At 45.8% G+C, this 25,375-nt stretch overlaps 1 protein-coding gene across 2 annotated transcripts in view; it reads left to right on the forward strand.

Annotated features, from left to right (window-relative positions):
- The window catches only part of LOC144596824 (ADP-ribose glycohydrolase MACROD1-like), a 1,032,359-nt gene that overhangs the window by 216,754 nt on the left and 790,230 nt on the right, over positions 1–25,375 (forward strand). The window lies entirely within an intron of this gene.

Here is a 25,375-nt window from a genome sequence, read left to right on the forward strand (position 1 = left end):
TTTGATGGTGGGGAGGTCAGAACCCGTGAAGGACTGGACATTGTTCACCACTTTTTGCAGTCTTCATCTGTCCTGCGCATTCAAGTTGCCAAACCAGGCCGTGATGCAACCAGTCAATATGCTCTCTACTGTACACCTGCAGGACTTCAAGAGAACCCTCTCTGACATATCAAATCCCCGTTATCTACTCAGGAAGTAGAGGCATTGGTGTGCTTCATTAATAATTGCTTCAGTGTGCTGGGTCCAGGAAAGATTTTCAGAAATATGCACGCCCAGGAATTTGAAGCTTTTAACTCTCTCCACCATCATCTCGTTGATATAGGCAGGTTTGTGGGTCCTCATCCTTCCTCATCAAAAGTCCAAAATCAGCTCCTTGGTCCTACTGTCATTGAGAGCCAGGTTGTTGTGCTGGCACCATTTGGTCAGTCGATGGACCTGACTTCAAGGTCCTATACAAGATAAAGTGAATGACTGCAATATTTTTTCGCCAGGGTTCTAAAACTAAAATACGTAGGTTTAAAGTAAAGAAGGGGGAGATTTAAGACCTGAGGGGCAGCTTTTTTCAGTGAGAGGGTAGTCTGTATCTGAAATGAGCTGCCAGAGGAAGCTGTAGAAATGGATACAATTATGACCTTTAAAAGACATTTGGACATTAGTTTGGATAGGAAGGGTTTAGAGGGCTATGGGCCAAATGCAGGCAAATGGGAAAAGCCCAGAATGCCAACTTGTTCAGTTTGGACAAGAGGGGCCGAGGGGCATCTGTTTCCGTGCAGTTTTGGTCCCTGACTCTCAGTCTCTGTGACTCTATAATGAAAATACCAAGTAAAAACATTAACATCATTCCCAGAATGATTGAAAGAGTAAATGCTGCGAGCTTGTTTCATGGAGAGTCAAAAACCAAGGGCCATCATCTCAGAACAAGGGGTCAGCGTTGTGAAATGAGAAATTTCTTCTCTCAACAGTTGTTTTTTTAAAATCACCACCTCAGATGTTTTGAAAGGTGAATTTATTAAAACTGAGACCGATAGATTTGTGGGCATCAAGAGGGTTTGGGAAAAATGTGTAGTTTAAATGAAAGATCGGTCACAATCACATTGAATGCAAGAGTGGGTTCAGGGAATTATTTTTTTTGAGAATGGCTGGCATCCGTCCACCTGCGGGAGATGATGGGGCGGCTTGGTGTTGCCCTCTGTGCCCAGCAAGGATGAAGTGTCCTCTCCATTTGATTTGGCCGCTGAGCCTGGGCAGGTAAATGGGAATACAAACGTGCCCAGCATCTGCATTCCCCTCTCGACCGAATAGGCTGATTCCAGAGGAGCGGCGTGGCTGCTACATCTGGGGCCTTCTCGGTTGCAGGAGTTGCAGGAATAAGGGATAGGCCATTTAGAACTGAGGTGAGGAAAAACTTTTTCAGTCAGAGAGTTGTGAATCTGTGGAATTCCCTGCCTCAGAAGGCAGTGGAGGCCAATTCTCTGAATGCATTCAAGAGAGAGCTCGATAGAGCTCTTAAGGATAGCGGAGTCAGGGGGTATGGGGAGAAGGCAGGAACGGGGGACTGATTGAGAATGATCAGCCATGATCACATTGAATGGCGGTGCTGGCTCGAAGGGCCGAATGGCCTCCTCCTGCACCTATTGTCTATTGTCTATTGCCGGAAGGCAGACGCACGAGGGATCTCTAGGGACTCCAGCTCCAGTGCCTTTGGCTCTCCTGAGCCTCAACCACAAGGCAGCGAGCGGGGGGTGCTATTTAACCCACAGCTGGGACCTGGTTGATGGACATCAGGACGTGTCCACATGCCGGTGGGCCTGCACGTCGCATCTCTGGGGGCCTGAGTTCCTCCGAGATCCCCGTGCAGTTTAGCCTGGGACTGTTACCATGTGTTGCCACGAGGAGGTACTGCGAGAGTCTTGATGATGCAGAGGTTGTGTCAAGTCAAGTTTATTTGTCACATATACATAAATGTGCAGTGAAATGAAAGATTACCCACAGTCCAACAATAAGAGCAATAAAAATAAGCAATAACCCACACAATCAAACAAAAAGAAACATCCATCACAGTGAGTTTCCTCCAGTCACCTCCTCACCGTGATGGAAGGCCATAATGTCTTTTCTCTTCCACTGCCGTCTTCTCCCGTAGTCAGGCTGTTGAAATTGCCACGTTCCAGGCCGTGCCGAACGGTGAAAGGTCCTCAGCGGGCTGACCCAAGCCCCGCGATCCGGGGCGGGCGAAGACGCTGCCGCTGCCACTGCCGCTGCATGTCGGGGCAGTCGTGGCTCCCAACATTGAAGCCCCCGCCGGGCGGAGAAAATCCCGCGGCCTATTCCAGGCCACGCCGGACGGTGAAAGGTCCGCGGTGGGCCGACCCAAGCCCCGCGATCCGGGGCGGGTGAAGACGCTGCCGCTGCCGGAGCTCCCGATGTCGGACCCCACCCAGGGGGCTGCGAGCTTCCGACATCCACGCGGCTGGAGCCTCCACAGGCGAGTCCTAGGTGGAGGCCGCCAGCTCCAGATGTTTGGCCGGTGGTAGGCCGCAGCGGGAACAGAGACACGGCCCAGAACAAAAGGTCACGTCTCCATTCGGAAGAGACAATTTTACATTTACAGTTCCCGCCAGGGCAGGGGGAGGCTTACGCCCCCTTTTTTGCAAAAATTCCTAGCCAGTGGCATCTGGATTTATACCAGGGCACGAGACACATGCAACACCCTGTGGCTCGCGACACCAACACATTTGAGAATAGGCAGCGCAGAAATGGGTTATTCAACTCGACAGGAAACAAGCTCATGACATCTACTCTTTCAATCCCTCCAGAAATGGGTTATTCCATTCAACATGTCATGTGGTTGTGGACCTCATGAACCTTCTCTCAGCTCCTTCCAACTCAGTCCATCAGAGTGACCTTACATCCCCACCTCTCTCTTATTCCACCCTCTACAGAGCTGGTATATTTGTCTCTACCTGATGCCTCAACATCAGCATTAGGAATAGTATCACCTTGTAAAATACTGGCCTATCTTAAACCTCCTTTTTCTTTCCAAAGTCCTTGAAGTTTCTTCCCAGCTGTTATCAGGCAACTGAACCATCCTGTGACCAATTACAGACAGCGGTCTTGAGCTGGACCCTCAGACTAATTTTAGTATTTTTACTGGACTCTATCTTGGAGTGAAAGTTCCTTTTATCCCGTACCTGCACACTGTGGAGGGCTGGATTGTAATCATCTGTAGTCTTTTCGCTGACTGGAGAGCAAGCAACTACTTAAAGTCTCTGTTGACTTGACTATTTGCCTGTTTCAACATGCCTCCGACTGCCTGTCCCGCTGAGTTACTCCAGCAGTTTGTGTCTTGCTTCTGGCTGATCTCCCTGGTTCTATTCTCCATAAACTGGAGGTCAAGTAAAGCTTTGCTGCTTGTACCCTAATTTGCCCTGTGGCTGGAGGGGACTCCTGGTTGAGGATTGGTACGTTTGAATTTTTAAAATTTTGTTTTAAAAAATGGTATCATTTTTTTCCCTTCCCTGACTTTTGGAACTGATTCAGCCCTTTGAGATATCTGCACTGCACCAGTTCCGGTCTCTTAAGCATCATCTAATTTAAGTGCTCAATCATCTCTGCTTCACTATCTCAATTTCTTCCAATAGAACCCAGAATATGCAGCACAGGAACAAACCCTTTGGTCCACAATATCCAAGCTGAACACGAGTTAAACTAATCTCTTCATAAATGTATCCATATTCCTACATTCCTTGCATATCCACGTGCTTATCTATAATTCTCTTAAATATCGCTGTCGTCTCTGTTCCACCATTATCCCTAGGCACCCACTCTCTGTGTAAAACTAAAACTTTCCCCCTCTGACTTTAAAGCTGTGCCATCTAACCTTCGACATTTTCACCCTGGGAAAAAGGGAGAAGCAGAGTTAAGGCCCTATCCCAGTTCAATAGACAATCGAGCCAGCAACGCCATTCAATGTGATCATGGCTGATCATTCTCAATCAGTACCCCGTTCCTGCCTTCTCCCCATACCCCCTGACTCCGCTATCCTTAAGAGCTCTATCTAGCTCTCTCTTGAATGTATTCAGAGAATTGGTCTCCACTGCCTTCTGAGGCAGAGAATTCCACAGATTCACAACTCTCTGACTAAAAAAGTTTTTCCTCATCTCTGTTCTAAATGGCCTACCCCTTATTCTTAAACTGTGGCCCCTGGTTCTGGACTCCCTCAACATTGGGAACATGTTTCCTGCCTCTAACGTGTCCAACCCCTTAATAATTTTATACGTTTTGATAAGATCCCCTCTCATCCTTCTAAATTCCAGTGTATACAAACCTAGTCGCTCCAGTCTTTCAACATATGATAGTCCCGCCATTCCGGGAATTAACCTAGTAAACCTACGCTGCACGCCCTCAATGGCAAGAATATCCTTCCTCAAATTTGGAGACCAAAACTGCACACAGTACTCTAGGTGCGGTCTCACTAGGGCCCTGTACAACTGCAGAAGGACCTCTTTGCTCCTATACTCAGCTCCTCTTGTTATGAAGGCCAACATTCCATTGGCTTTCTTCACTGCCTGCTGTACCTGCATGCTTCCTTTCAGTGACTGATGCACTAAGACACCCAGATCACGTTGTACATCCCCTTTTCCTAACTTGACACCATTCAGATAATAATCTGCCTTCCTATTCTTACCACCAAAGTGGATAACCTCACACTTATCTACATTAAACTGCATCTGCCATGCATCCGCCCACTCACACAACCTGTCCAAGTCACCCTGCAACCTCATAGCATCTTCCTCACAGTTCACACTGCCACCTAGCTTTGTATCATCGGCAAATTTGCTAATGGTACTTTTAATCCCTTCATCCAAGTCATTGATGTATATTGTAAATAGCTGCGGTCCCAACACCGAGCCTTGCGGTACCCCACTAGTCACTGCCTGCCATTCTGAAAGGGACCCATTTATCCCCACTCTTTGCTTTCTGTCTGTCAACCAACTTTCTATCCATGTCAGTACCCTACCTCCAATACCATGTGCTCTAATTTTGCCCACCAATCTCCTATGTGGGACCTTGTCGAAGGCTTTCTGAAAGTCGAGGTACATCACATCCACCGGCTCTCCCCTGTCAATTTTCCTAGTTACATTCTCAAAAAATTCCAGTAGATTAGTCAAGCACGATTTCCCCTTCGTAAATCCATGCTGACTCGGAACGATCCTGTTACTGCGATCCAAATGCTCTGCAATTTCGTCTTTTATAATTGACTCCAGCATCTTCCCCACCACTGATGTCAGACTAACTGGTCTATAATTTCCTGTTTTCTCTCTCCCTCCTTTCTTGAAAAGTGGGATAACATTAGCTACCCTCCAATCCACAGGAACTGACCCGGAATCTATAGAACATTGGAAAATAATCACTAATGCGTCCACAATTTTTAAAGCCACCTCCTTAAGCACCCTGGGATGCAGACCATCAGGCCCTGCAGATTTATCAGCCTTGAGTCCCATCAGTCTACCCAAAACTTTTTCCTGCCTAATGTGGATTTCCTCCAGTTCCTCTGTCACCCTAGGATCTCTGGCCACTAGAACATCTGGGAGATTGTTTGTATCCTCCTTAGTGAAGACAGATCCAAAGTACCGGTTCAACTCGTCTGCCATTTCCTTGTTCCCCATAATAAATTCCCCTGCTACTGTCTTCAAGGGACCCACATTTGCCTTGACTATTTTTTTCCTCTTCACATACCTAAAAAAGCTTTTACTATCCTCCTTTATATTATTGGCTAGTTTACCCTCGTACCTCATCTTTTCTCCCCGTATTGCCTTTTTAGTTATCTTCTGTTGCTCTTTAAAAGAGTCCCAATCCTCTGGCTTCCCACTCTTCTTTGCTATGTTATACTTCTTCCCTTTTATTTTTATGCTGTCCTTGACTTCCCTTGTCAGCCACGGGTGCCTCTTACTCCCCTTAGAATTTTTCCTCCTCTTTGGGATAAATTGATCCTGCAACTTCTGCATTATTCCCAGGAATACCTGCCATTGCTGTTCCACTGTCTTCCCTGCTAGGGCCTCCTTCCAGTCAATTTTGGCCAGCTCCTGCCTCATGCCTCTGTAATCCCCTTTGCTATACTGTAATACTGACACCTCCGATTTTCCCTTCTCCCTCTCAATTTGTAGAGTAAAACTTATCATATAGGCCCTGTCCCAGTTCAATAGACAATAGGTGCAGGAGGAGGCCATTCGGCCCTTCGAGCCAGCACCACCGTTCAATGTGATCATGGCTGATCATTCTCAATCAGTACCTTGTTCCTGCCTTCTCCCCATACCCCCTGACTCCGCTATCCCTAAGAGCTCTATCTAGCTCTCTCTTGAATGAATTCAGAGAATTGGCCTCCACTGCCTTCTGAGGCAGAGAATTCCACAGATTCACAACTCTCTGACTGAAAAAGTTTTTCCTCATTTCTGTTCTAAATGGCCTACCCCTTATTCTTAAACTGTGGCCCCTTGTTCTGGACTCCCCCAACATTGAGAACATGCTTCCTGCCTCTAACGTGTCCAACTCCTTAATAATCTTATATGTTTCGATAAGATCCCCTCTCATCCTTCTAAATTCCAGTACATACAAGCCTAGTCGCTCCAGTCTTTCAACGTACGACAGTCCCGCCATTCCGGGAATTAACCTAGTAAACCGAAGCTGAACGCCCTCGGCGATTTTTTTAGGCGACTACAGGCGACTAGGCTGTTGCCGCACGCTCTCCGGGGTGTCGCGGGCACGGTCGTGAGTCATCTCCAAAGAGACGTAGTGTTTTTCTGGTCGTCGCTGGATTTTGTGAAGGCATTAAATTTTTTGGCGACTGTTGGTTTGACGCCAATGAGCGTAGCTTGACATCTCCTGACGTGGGCGCTGTCATAGGTTGTCGCCAGGTTGTCGCCAGGTGATTAAGATTGTCGCTGGTGCTGACTTCGGCGAATTCCAAGTGTGGACTTGATCTGATCTTCCATCAGTGTAATGTGTCCATAAATGATGTTAGGTATTTGTATGTTTTTGCACTTGTATTCTGTTTGAAGTTTTGAATTTTAAAGTTTGAAGTTTATTGAAATTTATTGAAGTTTATTACAATATTTTTGTAAGCACTGTTGTATGTTCTTATCAACCTTTTTAAAAATGTTGTTTGTATATCAATAAAGGAAATTCTTGACATTTTGACAGAAAATTGATGTATGAAGTTATTGTATTTCAGAGTTGTTTCTCATGACATCACTTTCAAATAGTCATGATGCTGAATGATTGGAAACCCGACCGTACACCCCCTTTTATAGGGAAAGTGGGTGAAACGTGAATTGTCTTCAGTTGTCTTCAGTCTTCAGGGTCATAGCTTGTCGTGGGTGGACGTAGGTGATATTGGTTGTTGTAGGTTGTCGCCTCTGTGGTGGTAGGTGCGGTCGTAGGTGGACGTCCTACACGTGACGATTGGGTCGCCGGTTGTCGGTAGCTTGCCGTAGCTTGACGTTGACTAGGTGGTAGGTTATGTAGCTTGTCGTAGACATTATCGTAGTGGGGGGGTCCAGTCACCGTTTTTTCTGCAACCTGCTATGCCTATGACAGTCGCCGGCAGTCGCCTTAAAAAACGCCTAACTGGGACAGGGCCTTTAGTGTTTCAGTTGATGACTTTCGGGGAAAAGTTGAACACAAAGCATATTTTAAGATGCAGAGGATGAGGATAGGGGGTGGGGGAAGAATGGAGGTGTGGTCTGAGATGGGAAGGGATCGATTAATACAAGTGGTATTGGTAATAGCCGAATAGTGAAAAGGCCTGGATAGAGTGAATGTGGCGAGTCTTTGGCTGCGAGTCTTCGGCGAGGAGGCTGAGGCGAGGAGGTTACAATTGTTTTAAGCCTGAACTGTTTATAGACACAAGGTAATGGCGGAAAAGTTGGTGCAGTGTGTTTCCTGCAGGATGTGGGAAGATAGGGACGTCGCTGGAGCTTCTGGGAGCTACACCTGCAAGAACTGTGTCCAGGTGCAGCTCCTGAATGGACGTGTGGTGGAGTTGGAGAGGCAGTTGGATGATCTCAGGGCCATCCGGGAATGCGAGGGTTTCCTCGACAGGACCTATTGTGAGGCTGTCACGCCAAGGGTCCAGGTCGAGTGAAGGCGGGAGACTGTTTCAGGGGGGAGTGGATGTGGACGTGGACTACAGGAGACCCCAGTGGCTGTGCCTATTGCAAATAGGTATACCCTCTTGGGAACTGTCGGGGCAGAAGATGTTTCCAGTCCGAGTGGCGGACCTGTTGGCAAGGATACTCGACAGGGGAGACCGAAGTCAGGAAGAGCCGTGGTGGTGGGTGACTCCATCGTCTGAGGGACGGACAGAAGATTTTGTGGCAGCAGGAGGGACTTGAGGATGGTCTGTTGCCTCCCTGGTGCCAGGGTTCAGCACATCACGGACCGGCTTCAGAAAATCCTAGTGAGGGAAGGCGATCAACCTGAAGTCGTTGTGCACGTGGGCACGAATGACGTCGGGCGGAAGAGGAAGGAGGTGCTACTGCGGGAGTTTAGAGAGTTAGGAAAAAGACTGAGAAGTAGGACGTCGAAGGTGGTTATCTCTGGACTGCTACCGGTACCTCGTGCTGGTGAGGCCAGGAACAGAGAGATAGAGGGTATGAATTTATGGCTGAGGGGCTGGTGCAGAGAACAGGGATTTAGATTTCTGGACCACTGGGATCTCTTCTGGGCTAGGGGTGACTTGTACAAAAGGGACGGGTTACATCTTAACAGCAGGGGGACAAACATTCTGGCAGGCAGGTTTGCTAGTGTGACACCTGTGGCTTTAAACTAAGTAGTGGGGGGGAGGGGTTAACAAATTGGGAATATGAAGATGAGGTTAAAGGGAATACAGGAGATATTGCAGAAGACTCTCGGAAGAATGGGAACAGAAGTTCTAGAGGGGAAAAGAGATTAAGGGCAGGGCCATTTGTGACCGATGTGAGAGGGGAGGTAAATACAGAAGTTAAAGTGTTGTACTTAAATGCGTGTAGTATAAAAAATAAAGTGGATGAGCTTGAGGCTCAGTTAGTCATGGGCAAGTATGATGTTGTAGGGATCACTGAGACATGGCTACAAGAGGACCAGGGCTGGGAACTGAATATTCAGGGGTACACAACGTATAGAAAAGACAGACAGGTGGGCAGAGGGGGTGGGGTTGCTCTGCTGGTAAGGAATGATATTCATTCCCTTGCAAGGGGTGACATAGAATCAGGAGATGTTGAATCAGTATGGATAGAAATGAGGAATTGTAAGGGTAAAAAGAACCTAATGGGAGTTATCGAAAGGCCCCCAAACAGTAGCCTCGACATAGGGTGCAAGTTGAATCAGGAGATAAAATTGGCGTGTCACAAATGTAATGCTACGGTGGTTATGGGAGATTTCAACATGCAGGTAGACTGGGAAAATCAGGTTGGAAATGGACCCCAGGAAAGAGAGTTTGTAGAGTGCCTTCGAGATGGATTCTTAGAACAGCTTGTACTGGAGCCTACCAGGGAGAAGGCAATTCTGGATTTAGTGTTGTGTAATGATCCTGATCTGATAAGGGGACTAGAGGTAAAAGAGCCATTAGGAGGCAGTGATCACAACATGATAAGTTTTACTCTGCAAATGGAAAGGCAGAAGGGAAAATCGGAAGTGTCAGTATTACAGTATAGCAAAGGGGATTACAGAGGCATGAGGCAGGAGCTGGCCAAAATTGACTGGAAGGAGGCCCTAGCAGGGAAGACGGTAGAACAGCAATGGCAGGTATTCCTGGGAATAATGTAGTGGTTGCAGGATCAATTTATCCCAAAGAGGCGGAAAGGCTCTAAGGGGAGTAAGAGACACCTGTGGCTGACAAGGGAAGTCAAGGACAGCATAAAAATTAAGGAGAGGAAGTATAACATAGCAAAGAAGAGTGGGAAGACAGAGGATTGGGACTCTTTTAAAGAGCAACAAAAGTTAACTAAAAAGGCAATACGGGGAGAAAAGATGAGGTACGAGGATAAACTAGCCAATAATATAAAGGAAGATAGCAAAAGTTTTTTTAGGTACGTGAAGAGGAAAAAAATAGTCAAGGCAAATGTGGGTCCCTTGAAGACAGAAGCAGGGGAATTTATTATGGGGAACAAAGAAATGGCTGACGAGTTAAACCGTTACTTTGGATCTGTATTTACTGAGGAAGATACACACAATCTCCCAAATGTTCTAGGGGCCGGAGAACCTAGGGTGATGGAGGAACTGAAGGAAATCCACATTAGGCAGGAAATGGTTTTTGGTAGACTGATGGGACTGAAGGCTGATAAATCCCCAGGGCCTGATGGTCTGCATCCCAGGGTACTTAAGGAGGTGGCTCTAGAAATAGTGGAAGCATTGGAGATCATTTTTCAATGTTCTATAGATTCAGGATCAGTTCCTGTGGATTGGAGGATAGCAAATGTTATCCCACTTTTTAAGAAAGGAGGGAGAGAGAAAACGGGTAATTATAGACCAGTTAGTCTGACATCAGTGGTGGGGAAGATGCTGGAGTCAATTATAAAAGACGAAATTGCTGAGCATTTGGATAGCAGTAACAGGATCATTCCGAGTCAGCATGGATTTACGAAGGGGAAATCATGCTTGACAAATCTACTGGAATTTTTTGAGGATGTAACTAGGAAAATTGACAGGGGAGAGTCAGTGGATGTGGTGTACCTCGACTTTCAGAAAGCCTTCGACAAGGTCCCACATAGGAGATTAGTGGGCAAAATTAGAGCACATGGTATTGGGGGTAGGGTACTGACATGGATAGAAAATTGGTTGACAGACAGAAAGCAAAGAGTGGGGATAAATGGGTCCCTTTCGGAATGGCAGGCAGTGACCAGTGGGGTACCGCAAGGTTCGGTGCTGGGACCCCAGCTATTTACGATATACATTAATGACTTAGATGAAGGGATTAAAAGTACCATTAGCAAATTTGCAGATGATACTAAGCTGGGGGGTAGTGTGAATTGTGAGGAAGATGCAATAAGGCTGCAGGGTGACTTGGACAGGTTGTGTGAGTGGGCGGATACATGGCAGATGCAGTTTAATGTAGATAAGTGTGAGGTTATTCACTTTGGAAGTAAGAATAGAAAGGCAGATTATTATCTGAATGGTGTCAAGTTAGGAAGAGGGGATGTTCAACGAGATCTGGGTGTCCTAGTGCATCAGTCATTGAAAGGAAGCATGCAGGTACAGCAGGCAGTGAAGAAAGCCAATGGAATGTTGGCCTTCATAACAAGAGGAGTTGAGTATAGGAGCAAAGAGGTCCTTCTACAGTTGTACCGGGCACTGGTGAGACCGCACCTGGAGTACTGTGTGCAGTTTTTGTCTCCAAATTTGAGGAAGGATATTCTTGCTATTGAAGGCGTGCAGCGTAGGTTCACTAAGTTAATTCCCGGAATGGCGGGACTGTCGTATGTTGAAAGGCTGGAGCAATTAGGCTTGTATACACTGGAATATAGAAGGATGAGGGGGGATCTTATTGAAACATATAAGATAATTAGGGGATTGGACACATTAGAGGCAGGAAACATGTTCCCAATGTTGGGGGAGTCCAGAACAAGGGGCCACAGTTTAAGAATAAGGGGTAGGCCATTTAGAACGGAGATGAGGAAGAACTTTTTCAGTCAGAGAGTGGTGAAGGTGTGGAATTCTCTGCCTCAGAAGGCAGTGGAGGCCAGTTCGTTGGATGCTTTCAAGAGAGAGCTGGATAGAGCTCTTAAGGATAGCGGAGTGAGGGGGTATGGGGAGAAGGCAGGAACGGGGTACTGATTGAGAGTGATCAGCCATGATCGCATTGAATGGCGGTGCTGGCTCGAAGGGCTGAATGGCCTACTCCTGCACCTATTGTCTATTGTCTATTGTCTATTGAAAGGATGTTTCCACTAGTGGGAGACACTGGGACCAGAGGCCACAGGCTTAGAATAAAAGGACATTCCTTTAGAAAGTAAATGAGAAGGAATTAATTTAGTCAGACGGTGATGAATCTGTGGAATTCATTGCCACAGACGGCTGTGGAAGCCAAGTCAATGAATATTTTTAAGTCTGAGATGGATAGATTCTTGATTAGTACAGGTGCCAGGGGATATGGGGAGAAGGCAGGAGAATGGGGTTGAGAGGGAAAGATAGATCAGCCATGAATGAATGGTGGAGTAGACTTGATCGGCCAAATGCCCTAATTCTGCTCCTGCTACATATATGAAACTAAAGGGCCTGTCCCACTTAGGCGATTTTTTTGGCGACTTCCGGCGACTGTCAAAGTCGTAGCAGATTGCCAACATTTTCTTTTACCCGACGACAATGACCACGACAATGCCGTGCCAGGTCGAGATTACACCGTCTTCGGAAACATCGCAAAAATTCCCACACGGTCAATGTTTCTCCGGCGTCCTGATTTTCGCTGAAATCACTGACAAGTCGGTAAGTACTTGAGAGTTTTGAACTATAACACCTTGTGTGGTTTACTTAAAAACCAAGCTTCACTGTAACAAGGCATAAACTGGATTTACTTTCAGTTTACTAATAGCTGTATTAAAAAAAACAATTTAAAAAGTGGTTGAGTGGATTTTTGTGAAAAGTGTGTGGGCATTCTTTGAAAATGTAAGGGAGATGCATATCTGGTTTCTGGGTTGCATATCTGGGTTTGGAACCCACTTTAAATGTAATGGCTGATGGCCAAAAACATTGCTGAAATTCCCACGCTGTCAATGCTTCTCCGGTGTCCTAAATTTCGCTGAAATCACTGACAACCCACTTTAAATGTAATATCGCCATAAACATCGCAAAAAGTACTCGAGAGTTTTGAAATAAAACATCTTGCCCGGGTTACTTGAAAACCAAGCTTCACTGTAACAAGGAATAAACTGGATTTGCTTCCAGTTTACTAATAGCTGTATTAAAAAAATTAATTAAAAAAGTGGTTAAGTGGACATTCTTTGAAAATGTAAGGGAGATGCATATCTGGTTTCTGGATTGCATATCTAGGTTTGGAGCCCACTTTAAATGTAATATCGCCATAAACATCGCAAAAATTCCCACGCTTACCTGACCGTCAAACTGTCGCCTCCAATCTACCTGTCAAATGTCCTGACGGTAAATAAATTGGTTAAACACGAGCATTTTATGGTATTTTGAAATGACTTTACTTATTTTAATATAATGTGCTTCTAAAAGCATCTAAGAGAACCTATCAAACCTGGGGACAGCGTGCGACAGCGCCCGCAATAAGCAACGATACCTGCCGACAAGCCAGCTGTTGCCCGAGAAATTTCAAACCAGATGATTTCTCAGCGTCGCGCCGAGATCCACTACGATTTTTGGAAGACTCCTTACGATCATGCCCGCGACACCCCGGCGAACTGTCGGCGACAGCCTAGTCGCCAGCAGTCGCCTTAAAATCGCCTAAGTGGGACAGGCCCTTAAAGCTTTCTCCTTCTATTCTCACCTTCTTTAGAACTGCTCCTCTAACAGCCTTCAACTGTCACCATCGCCACTCCTGCCATTGAGTTTATCTCATCCAGATTATAGACCTCACCTTTCATTCTCTCCATAATTCTGAATGTGACAAGTCGAACAATTTATTTGAAGTGAATTTTCCCCTTACCTGTCATTGGACATAGGTTTGGGCATCAGGCAACAAAGATACCAGTAAACTGGCTGAACATCCACTTACATTCATGAGTAAACCAAGAAAGAAAGAGTGCTTTGTTATGGCAAATGCTACAAACATATTATGGAGTTTAAAATAAAAATTTCGAGATGCGCAAAGTGAGGTTAGAAGCTGAAATATAAATAAATTATATGAAAAGTGATTTAAAAAAAATTATTTTAAATCATTAAACTTTGAAATAGTTAGCTGAAGAAATTGCAATACATAAAAATAGATTTTTCATTTAAAGACTATTGAGCTAGATTAACAGCTTAATACATTTGTAAGAAGGGCAAAGCGTATGAGATTAGTTCATAAATTGTCAGTGGGCCTTGGTTTATTGTCTACTCCTTGGAATTCAGGGAGAGGGTGGAAGTTTAAATCAATTTTTTTAATCGGTGGCCCAGCGGTAGAGTTGGTGCCTTACAGCGCTAGAGACCCGGTTTCGTGCTGTCTGTACGTAGTTTGTACCTTCCTGTGACCTGCATGGGTTTTCTCCAGGATCTCCAATTTCCTCCCACACTCCAAAGACATACAGGTTTGTAGAGAGAGCCAAGAGTGTTTTATTGTCATTTGTCCCAGATAGAACAATGAAATTCTTACTTGCTGCAGCACAACAGAATATGTGAACATAGTACACTGGAAACAATATGAAACGAGAGAGAAAAAAGAAAGTTCATTGTGTGTGTGTATACACACTCACAAGTACACCCCCCCCCCCACACACACACACCTCAACTGCCACCATCGCCACTCCTACCATTGAGTTGATCTCATCCAGATTATAGATCTCACCTTTCTTTCTCCCCATAATTCTGAATGTGAAAAGTCGAACAATTTATTTGAAGTGAATTTTCCCCTTATCTGTCATTGGACATAGGTTTGGGCATCAGGCAACAAAGATCCCAGTAAACTGGCTGAACGTCCACTTACTGAACATCCACTTACATTCATGAGTAAACCAAGAAAGAAAGAGTGCTTTTTCAGGGCAAATGCTACAAACATATAATGGAGTTTAAAATAAAGGAGTTAAAAAAATATATATATACACACACATACACACATACTCAAAAACCAAACAATAGTAGTGCAATTTGGTAAAAGTGTAAATTGTCCCGAGTGTGTGTAGAATACCGTTAGTGTGCGGGGATCGCTGGTTGGCGTGGACATGGTGGGCCGGAGGGCCTGTTTCCACGCTGTATCTAAACTAAACTATACTAAAACTAAAAGTCTGCTCCATCTCATTGTCCATATCATGTACAGCCAAATTCAGCGATGTTGTACATTTTGTATTACTTCTGCAGTGTTATGGCTGTACAAATAGCGAGCTTATTAACTTATTTTTAGTTGTCTGTGGTGCAGAGTTAGTCAATAGTCCATTTGAAAAGAATGTAGTACACAAAGAAAACATTCAGAGCAAAAAATAATTTAGTTTCTTTAATGCGAGAAATTGCTAGTTACCTCATTTGGCTTACTTGTAATTGTGCCAGCTTTTGAATTTTGGCAAATTACTCAATTGTGAACAAAGTCATTACCCTAAATGAGGTGCAATCATTTAACATTATTGATCTCCAAAATGATATCAGTTTGCTGAATTTATGTATGTCATTCATTAAGTTTTAAATTAGAAAATGTAATGATAAAATATGAATGGTAGATGCGTGTTAATATAATACATTATTCAAGAATCCCATGCTCAAGTTCACAATTTCTGAGAACTAATGTTGAGGAAAGTAGAGCTGTGTTGCATAGAGCCATTTGCACAGGGTAGGGTGATTGTTACAGCATTTACATTAACTTATACCATACAGTAAAACCTTATAACCGAAAAGGTACAATGGTAGAAAGGTGCACTGTTATTATTCAAGAAACAAAGGTGTATACCTAGGCTTGTATACATTGGAATTTAGAAGGATGAGAGGGGATCTTATCGAAACGTATAAGATTATTAGGGGGTTGGACATGTTAAAGGCAGGAAACATGTTCCCAATGTTGGAGGTATCCAGAACCAGGAGCCACAGTTTAAGAATAAGGGGTAGGCCATTTAGAACGGAGATGAGGAAACAAATAATTTCAGTCAGAGTTGTGAATCTGTGGAATTCTCTGCCTCAGAAGGCAGTGGAGGCCAATTTTCTGAATGCATTCAAGCGAGAGCTAGATAGAGCTCTTAAGGATAGCGGAGTCAGGGGGTATGGGGAGAAGGCAGGTACGGGGTACTGATTGAGAATGATCAGCCATGATCACATTGAATGGCGGTGCTGGCTTGAAGGGCCGAATGGCCTCCTCCTGCACCTATTGTCTATTGTGTTTAATTGTCAGAAGAGTCTGAAGAAAGGTCTCGACCCGAAAAGTCACTAATTGCCTTTCTCCACAATATCAAGAAAACAATTTGCAAAAGAACAATCATGGGCGGCACGGTGGCGCAGCGGTAGAGTTGCTGCCTTACAGCGAAAGAGGCCCGGGTTCAATCTTGACTATGGCTGCAGTCTGTACAGAGTTTGTATGTTCTTCCCGTGACCTGCCTAGGTTTTCTCTGGGAGCTCCGGTTTCTCCCCACACGCTAAAGACATACAGGTTCGTACTGTTGGATAATTGGCTTGGTATAAATGTAAATTGCCACTAGGTCGACACAAAATGCTGGAGTAACTCAGTGGAACAGGCAGCATCTGGAGAGAAGGAATGGGTGGCGTTTTGGGTCGAGACCCTTCCTCGGACTGATGTCAGGGGAGCGGGCGGGACAGAGATAGAATGTAGTCGGAGACGGTAAGACTGGTGGGAGAACTGGGAAGGGGGACGGGATGGAGAGAGAGGGGGAAAGCAAGGACTATTTGAAGATAGAGAAGTCAATGTTCATACCGCTGGGGTGTAAACTGCCCAAGCGAAATATGTGGTGCTGTTCCTCCAATTTGTGCTGGTCCTCACTCTGACAATGGAGGAGGCCCAGGACAGAAAGGTCAGATTGAGAATGGGAGGGGATGTTAAAGTGCTGAGCAACCGGGAAATCAGGTTGGTTCAGGCGGACTGAGCAGAGGTGTTCAGCAAAACGATCGCCGAGCCTGCGCTTGGTCTTGCCAATGTACAGAAGTTGACACCTGGAACAGCGGATACAGTAGATGAGGTTGGAGGACGTGCAGGTGAACCTCTGCCTCACCTGAAAAGACTGTCGGGGTCCTTGGATGGAGTCGAGGGGGGAGGTAAAGGGACAGGTGTTGCATCTCCTGCGGTGGCAGGGGAAAGTACCGGGGGAGAGGGTAGTTTGGGTGGGAAGGGACGAGTGGACCAGGGAGTTGCGGAGGGAACGGTCTCTGCGGAAAGCAGAGAGGGGAGGAGATGGGAAGATGTGGCCAGTAGTGGGATCCCGTTGGAGGTGGCGGAAGTGTTGGAGGATTATATACCTGTAAATTGCCCCAAGTGTGTATTGCATGCGGGGATTGCTGGTCGGCACGGACTCGGTGGGCTGAATGGCCTGTTTCCGTGCTGTATTTCTAAACTAAACTAAAACTAAAGAGAACAATGGAATTCTTATTTGCTACAGCTTAACAGTATCATAATCAACCTACATTAGCGTTCTGCCAACCCACACATCATCTCAGGCTTCTCAATAACTATTGACCTCGGTTAACAAAGCTATCAGACTTCCTAACTTTTGTTTTGAATTAAACTGTGGTTTATTCTGCCTATATTCTTTCTCTGAGAATGTGTGCTTAATATTTACAAGGAAAATCAATCCTGGGAAAGGAAAAATGCATAAAGTCAGGCATTTCCTGTGTTGATGCCTTGCAAATGTGTGTCGGAGTCCATCACATAAACCCAATAAACCTTTACATGGTGCCTGAAGCTGGATCTTGCCCCCTGATAACAAAAGGACACTGGTAATCTAAGCTGCAGATGTGTTCCTTGTGATGTTGGTGTTCTGCAAGTCAAGGGCAAACCACAGGCATTCTGAAAGATGAGATAAGTGTGTGGTGGAAACCATTTGTCATTACTAGACAGGCAGGTATATCAGAATCACATTACATCTGAGGCATTGTGGAGCTTTATGCCATTGCCACTGTTAAAAAAAGATTTTTACAGTTTTAATGTAGTCAACTAGCATCAATGTACACATATTCAGTTTAGTTTAGTTTAGAGATACAGCACGGAAACAGACCCTTTGGCCCACCGAGTCCGCACCGACCAGCGATCCCCGCACAATAATGCTATCCTACACATACTAGGGACAATTTATACTTATACCAAGCCAATTAACCTACAAACCTGTACGTCTTTGGCGTGTGGGAGGAAACCAAAGATCTCGGAGAAAACGCACAGGTCACTGGTGAACGTACAAACTCTGTTCAGACAACGCCCGTAGTCGGGATGGAGCCCGGGTCTCTGGCGCCGTGAGGCTGCAACTCTACCGCTGCGCCACCAGTTGCTGCATCAATACCACCAGCAAATTACATTTAAACAATTGAAAAGGATCAGAGAGCAAATACTGTTTAAGTTAAAAAGAATTATCATCTTAAAGTATGGGAATGAGATTTCAAAACCAATGATGCAGATATGACAAGTGGGATTGTGTGCGGAGTATTGATCTGCTTGTTTGTTTTGTAATGTGACTTTGGGGAGTTGGGGGGGAGTGGACCACTTGCATTTGTGTGTGCCCGACCAGTACCATTAAAAGTGCAGTGGAGAGGAGGATTCACTCAGAGGGGAGAAATTCTACAAGTACTGTACCACCACGCGTAAATGTACAAATATAGAAGTTCATGCTTCTGAAGAGGACCGTGTATTTCGCCTTATTGACTGATATTTTCACAAATTGCAATACTTAACCTAAATGGATTTGTACGGTTATTTGATTTTTATCGTGTAATTAACTCAGTGATATTTCTGAAGGAAATGCACAGTGCGGCTGGTAGAGCTGTTGCCTCATTGCCCCAGAGACCCAGGTTCGATCCTCACCCCCGCTGCTGTCTGTGTGGAGTTTGCACGTTCTCTCTGTGACCCTTGTGGGTTTCCTCCCGGGTGCTCCGGTTTCCCCCCACCGTCTCAAAGACGTGCGGCTTTGTAGGTTATTTTGGCCCTCTGCAAATTGTCTCTGGTGTGCAGGGTGTGGACGTGAATGTGGGATAACATAGAACTAGTGTGACCGGGCCATCGATGGACGGCATGGACTCGGTGGGCCGAAAGGCCTGTTTCCAAGCTGTATCTTTCAATCAATACAATGAAAAATCAAATGGAGTATATTTTCTGTCCACGCGTGACAATATGTTGTGTATAAAGAGACTGGAGACATTTGCAGAGCAACAGGGCTGAAGAATGGAAGAAAACAATGTTTAATATCCATTAGAATTGATTAGACATTTAGTTTACGGAAAAAAACCCTGCAGATGCTGGTTTAAATCGAAGGTGGACACAAAATGCTGGAGTAACTCAGCGGGTCAGGCAGCATCTCAGACTGAAGAAGGGTCTTGACCCGAAACGTCACCCAGACATTTAGTTTAGATTAGTTTAAAGATACAGCGCGGAAACAGGCCTTTCGGCCCACCGAGTCCGCACCGACTAGCGATCCCCGCACATTGACACTATCTAACGCACACTAGGGACAATTGACACTTATACCAAGGCAATTTACCTGCAAACCTGTACATCTTTGGAGTGTGGGAGGAAAGCGAAGATCTCGGAGAAAACCCACGCGGGTCACGGGGAGAACGTACAAACTCCGTACAGACAGCACCCGTAGTCGGGATGGAACCCGGGCCTCCGGTGCCGTAAGTGCTGTAAGGCAGCAACTCTACCGCTGCGCCACCCTTTGTGCTAAATCTTGATGAGCATGAGTGAGACTTGGGGAATTGAGAAGGCATGACATCCAAAAATACAGTGAGTGTGGTAATCCGAACCACTTAGATGCTAGCATTGGAAAGGATTAACATGGTTATACTGAAACTATGAACAGTAACGCACCATATTTTAACATGACATCTGTTGTTAGGGAACCTGTTCGCTACAATTTGATGTACATGTTTTTTGCTATCGTACAGTTTAAATATGTACAACTGAAAGAGTTGTGAGGCGGGAATAAATAAACACATAGGGACAATTTACACTTGGGCAGTTTATACCCCAGCGGTATGAACATTGACCTCTAACTTCAGGTAGTCCCTGCTTCCCCTCTCTATCCCCTCCCCCTTCCCAGTTCTCCCGCTAGTCTTCCCAGTTCTCCGACTACATGCTATCTTTGCCCCGCCCCCCTCCCCTGACATCAGTCTGAAGAAGGGTCTCGACCCGAAACGTCACCCATTCCTTCTCTCCCGAGATGCTGCCTGACCTGCTGAGTTACTCCAGCATTTTGTCAACCTACAAACCTGTTCGTCTTTGGAGAAAACCCAGAGCACCCGGAGAAAATCCACGCGGTCAAGGGGAGAACGCACAAATTCCGTACAAACAGCACCCTTAGTCTGGGTCTCTGGCGCTGTAAGGCAGCAACTCAACCGCTGCGCCACTGTGCCGTCACCACCACTGCCATATCATCTTCCGAGAGATGCCAAAAACGGGAAAATATGGCAGACTTGAATAAAAATATATCATACAATCACAACATATGGTTGTCCTGTTCCTGAGTGTGATTTTAGAGACACAGCGTGGAAACGCCCCACCGAGTCCGCGCCGACCTGCGATCCCCGCACATCAACACTATCCTACACAAAACAGGGACAATTTACAATTTTAATAAGCCAATTAACCTGCAAACCTGTGCGTCTTTGGAGTGCGGGAGTAAACTGGAGCGCCTGGAGGAAACCCACGCAGGCCATGGGGAGAACGTACAAACTCCGTACAGACTGCGCCCGTAGTCAGGATTGAAGCCGAGTCTCTGGCGCTGTGAGGTAGCAACTCTACCGCTGCGCCACCGTGCCGCCCTTCCTTGAGTTGTTTATCTTGTGTGAAGGATTGAATGTACAAAAATTGAAGGTAAACAAGTCGTGAAAAAGCATCACCACCCAGGTCAAGCAATGGTGATAGTCAGTGGCAGAAAGGAGGGCAACTTTGCATTTATATTGAATCTTTCATTATGCCACGACTCTTATAATATAGAGGAAATGTGGGTGCCAGTTGTGATTTGATCCATGTAATAAATACTTTGATTGAGGGTTTGGCCACAACACTGATGATAACAACCCTAATCTTCAAAATGGTGCCAGAATATATTATGTTCAACTGAAGGAGCAGCAGGGCCTTGGTCTCGAGGGGAATGGGCAGGATGAATTCACAGAGTCTTATACCCAGAGTAGGGGAATCAAAAACTAGAGGACACAGGGTTAAGGTGAGAGGGGAAAGATTTAATAGGAACCTGAGGGGCAACACTGTATCCGTACACTGTGGACGGCTCGATTGTAATCATGTATTGTCTTTCCGCTCACTGGTTAGCACGCAACAAAAGTGACGATAACGTGAACTCAACTATTTAATACAAAGGGTGGTAGGTGTACAGAACGAGCTGCCGGAGGAGGTAGTTGAGACAGGTACGATCACAACATTTAAAAGACATTTTGACAGGTACACGGATAGGACAGGTTTAGAGAGATACTAGACCAAGTGGACCCGTTGGGCCCAAACCTCTCCTGCATTGGTGCAGCACCCTCTCCTCCCCCTCCTCCCTCCCCCCTCCCCGTCCCTCCTCCCTCCCCTCCACTCCCCTCCCCCCATTCCCCTCCCCCCTTCCCCCCCCACTCCATCCCCCTCAACCCCCCTTATCCTCCCTCCCCCCCCTACCTCCCTCCAGCCCCTCCCTCCCTCACTCCCTCCCTCCCTAGGAGATAGATTTAAACTTTAAAATGTGAATAACTTTAAAAATAAAACGCCGATTTCAATGAAACTTCTTCCATTAGCACCAAAGGGACGATGGTGAGTAAGGTGGGCCTAAAATTGTCACACTATCATGTACCATTTTGGCTGTAGTTCAGGAACAAACGAACAAACAAACGAGAGTTTTAGTATATAGATGGGCAGAATGTAGGCAGCTGGGACATTGTTGGCCGGTGTGGCCAAGTTGGGCCGAAAGACCTGTTTCCACGCTGAGTCATTCTATGACTCTATGTCTTTAATTCATGTGATCTATGTCTCTCTATATCACCGTCTATATCTCTTGTTTCCCTTTCCCCTGACTCTCAGTCTGAAGAAGGTATCTGTAGATGGGGCATGTTGGTCGGCATGGGCAAGTTGGGCTGAAGGGCCTGTTTCCACACAGTATGACTCTTTGGGTCTCTATAAGACTTTACAGTGTCAGGGTAGCTTATTGTGTCTAGGTCCCTGGAGTGAAGCTTAAACACACCATCTAATGATTCAGGCAAGAGGCAGGGTTGTGGGTGCAGTGCCTGTATTTTACTTACCTAATTTTGATAAGCAAACAAGCCCTAAGCTGTTACCATGCTTCATGTCAAGCTTTTATGTCAACCTTTGTTTCTGTAAATCCCTGTGTGCCAATTAATTTTCCTGTGTTAAAATAAGCTGGAGTCCGTCCAGCTCACAGCAGCCCACTGGAATAGCACGCCATCCATCATCCTAAACATTCAGCCACTCCATCACCAACACACGGCCACGGTGGCGCAGCGCCAGAGACCCGGGTTCCATCCCGATTACGGGTGCTGTCTGTACGGAGTTTGTACGTTCTCCCCGTGACTGCGTGGGTTTTCTCCAAGATCTGGAAGGAGGCCCTAGCAGGGAAGACGGTAGAACAGGAATGGCAGGTATTCCTGGGAATAATGCAGAGGTTGCAGGATCAATTTATTCCAAAGAGGTGGAAAGACTCTAAGGGGAGTAAGAGACACCTGTGGCTGACAAGGGAAGTCAGGGACAGCATAAAAATTAAGGAGAGGAAGTATAACATAGCAAAGAAGAGTGGGAAGACAGAGGATTGGGACTCTTTTAAAGAGCAACAAAAGTTAACTAAAAAGGCAATACGGGGAGAAAAGATGAGGTACGAGGGTAAACTAGCCAATAATATAAAGGAGGATAGCAAAAGTTTTTTTAGGTACGTGAAGAGGAAAAAAATAGTCAAGGCAAATGTGGGTCCCTTGAAGACAGAAACAGGGGAATTTATTATGGGGAACAAAGAAATGGCAGACGAGTTAAACCGTTACTTTGGATCTGTCTTAACTGAGGAAGATACACACAATCTCCCAAATGTTCTAGGGGCCGGAGAACCTAGGGTGATGGAGGAACTGAAGGAAATCCACATTAGGCAGGAAATAGTTGTGGGTAGACTGATGGGACTGAAGGCTGATAAATCCCCAGGGCCTGATGGTCTGCATCCCAGAGTACTTAAGGAGGTGGCTCTAGAAATAGTGGAAGCATTGGAGATCATTTTTCAATGTTCTATAGATTCAGGATCAGTTCCTGTGGATTGGAGGATAGCAAATGTTATCCCACTTTTTAAGAAAGGAGGGAGAGAGAAAACGGGTAATTATAGACCAGTTAGTCTGACATCAGTGGTGGGGAAGATGCTGGAGTCAATTATAAAAGGCGAAATTGCTGAGCATTTGGATAGCAGTAACGGGATCATTCCGAGTCAGCATGGATTTACGAAGGGGAAATCATGCTTGACAAATCTACTGGAATTTTTTGAGGATGTAACTAGGAAAATTGACAGGGGAGAGTCGGTGGATGTGGTGTACCTCGACTTTCAGAAAGCCTTCGACAAGGTCCCACATAGGAGATTAGTGGGCAAAATTAGGGCACATGGTATTGGGGGTAGGGTACTGACATGGATAGAAAATTGGTTGACAGACAGAAAGCAAAGAGTGGGGATAAATGGGGCCCTTTCGGAATGGCAGGCAGTGACCAGTGGGGTACCGCAAGGTTCGGTGCTGGGACCCCAGCTATTTACAATATACATTAATGACTTAGACGAAGGGATTAAAAGTACCATTAGCAAATTTGCAGATGATACTAAGCTGGGGGGTAGTGTGAATTGTGAGGAAGATGCAATAAGGCTGCAGGGTGACTTGGACAGGTTGTGTGAGTGGGCGGATACATGGCAGATGCAGTTTAATGTAGATAAGTATGAGGTTATTCACTTTGGAATTGAGAATAGAAAGGCAGATTATTATCTGAATGGTGTCAAGTTAGGAGGAGGGGGAGTTCAACGAGATCTGGGTGTCCTAGTGCATCAGTCAATGAAAGGAAGCATGCAGGTACAGCAGGCAGTGAAGAAAGCCAATGGAATGTTGGCCTTCGTAACAAGAGGAGTTGAGTATAGGAGAAAAGAGGTCCTTCTACAGTTGTACCGGGCCCTGGTGAGACTGCACCTGGAGTACTGTGTGCAGTTTTGGTCTCCAAATTTGAGGAAGGATATTCTTGCTATGGAGGGCGTGCAGCGTAGGTTCACTAGGTTAATTCCCGGAATGGCGGGACTGTCGTATGTTGAAAGGCTGGAGCGATTGGGCTTGTATACACTGGAATTTAGAAGGATGAGGGGGGATCTTATTGAAACATATAAGATAATTAGGGGATTGGACACATTAGAGGCAGGAAACATGTTCCCAATGTTGGGGGAGTCCAGAACAAGGGGCCACAGTTTAAGAATAAGGGGTAGGCCATTTAGAACGGAGATGAGGAAGAACTTTTTCAGTCAGAGAGTGGTGAAGGTGTGGAATTCTGTGCCTCAGAAGGCAGTGGAGGCCAGTTCGTTGGATGCTTTCAAGAGAGAGCTGGATAGAGCTCTTAAGGATAGCGGAGTGAGGGGGTATGGGGAGAAGGCAGGAACGGGGTACTGATTGAGAGTGATCAGCCATGATCGCATTGAATGGCGGTGCTGGCTCGAAGGGCTGAATGGCCTACTCCTGCACCTATTGTCTATTGTCTATTGTCTATCTTTGGTGTCCTCCCACACTCCAAAGACATCCAGGTATGTATGTTAATTGGCTTGGTGCATGTGTAAATTGTCCCTAGTGTGTGTAGGTATAGTGTTAATGTGCGGGGATCGCTGGTTGGTGCGGACTCTGTGGGCCGAAGGGCCTGTTTCCCCGCTGCATTTCTAAAACTAAAACACCATGCTGGGCAGTGTTTGCCATTCACAGAGTGGAGTCCAACTTGGCAGCTTCTAAACCCTTGACTGATACAGCAGAGAAGGGCAAAATTGGAGTTGGTAGTTTAGTTTCAAGATACGGGGCCCTTCGGCCCACCGAGTCCGCGCCGACCAGCGATCCCCGCACACTGACACTTATGATGTATGATTGTCACGTGTACCAAGATACAGTGAAAAGCTTTCCAGTCAAGTCCGATAATACTGTACATGAATACCTCCAAGCCAAACACAAATATAACAGGGAGAGCAAAAAGGGAAAATACCAGAGCACAGAATATAGTTTCTCTGTATTGAAGCATTACAGTTCCAGGAAACCAGACCAATGTCTGCAATGAGGTATGTTGGAAAATTGGGACTGTGGTCGAAGGGCCGAATGGCCTGCTCCTGCACCTATTTTCTATTCCCTAGCTACTGTTCAGTAGTCTGACATTCCCCTGACCAAGTACTAGCAGTAAGTAAATACCAATGAACTGCAGATGCAGGTTTATACCAAAGATACAGACAAAATGCTGGAGTAACTCAGTGGCCTGTCCTGCTGAGTAACTCCAGGATTTTGCGTCTATCTGTCATTGCATCAATGTTATTGTATGAATGACAAATACAAAACTTGCTAAAAGTTGTTT

The sequence above is a fragment of the Rhinoraja longicauda genome, chromosome 9 (genome assembly GCF_053455715.1).
Source record: "Rhinoraja longicauda isolate Sanriku21f chromosome 9, sRhiLon1.1, whole genome shotgun sequence".
Lineage (NCBI taxonomy): Eukaryota > Metazoa > Chordata > Chondrichthyes > Rajiformes > Arhynchobatidae > Rhinoraja > Rhinoraja longicauda.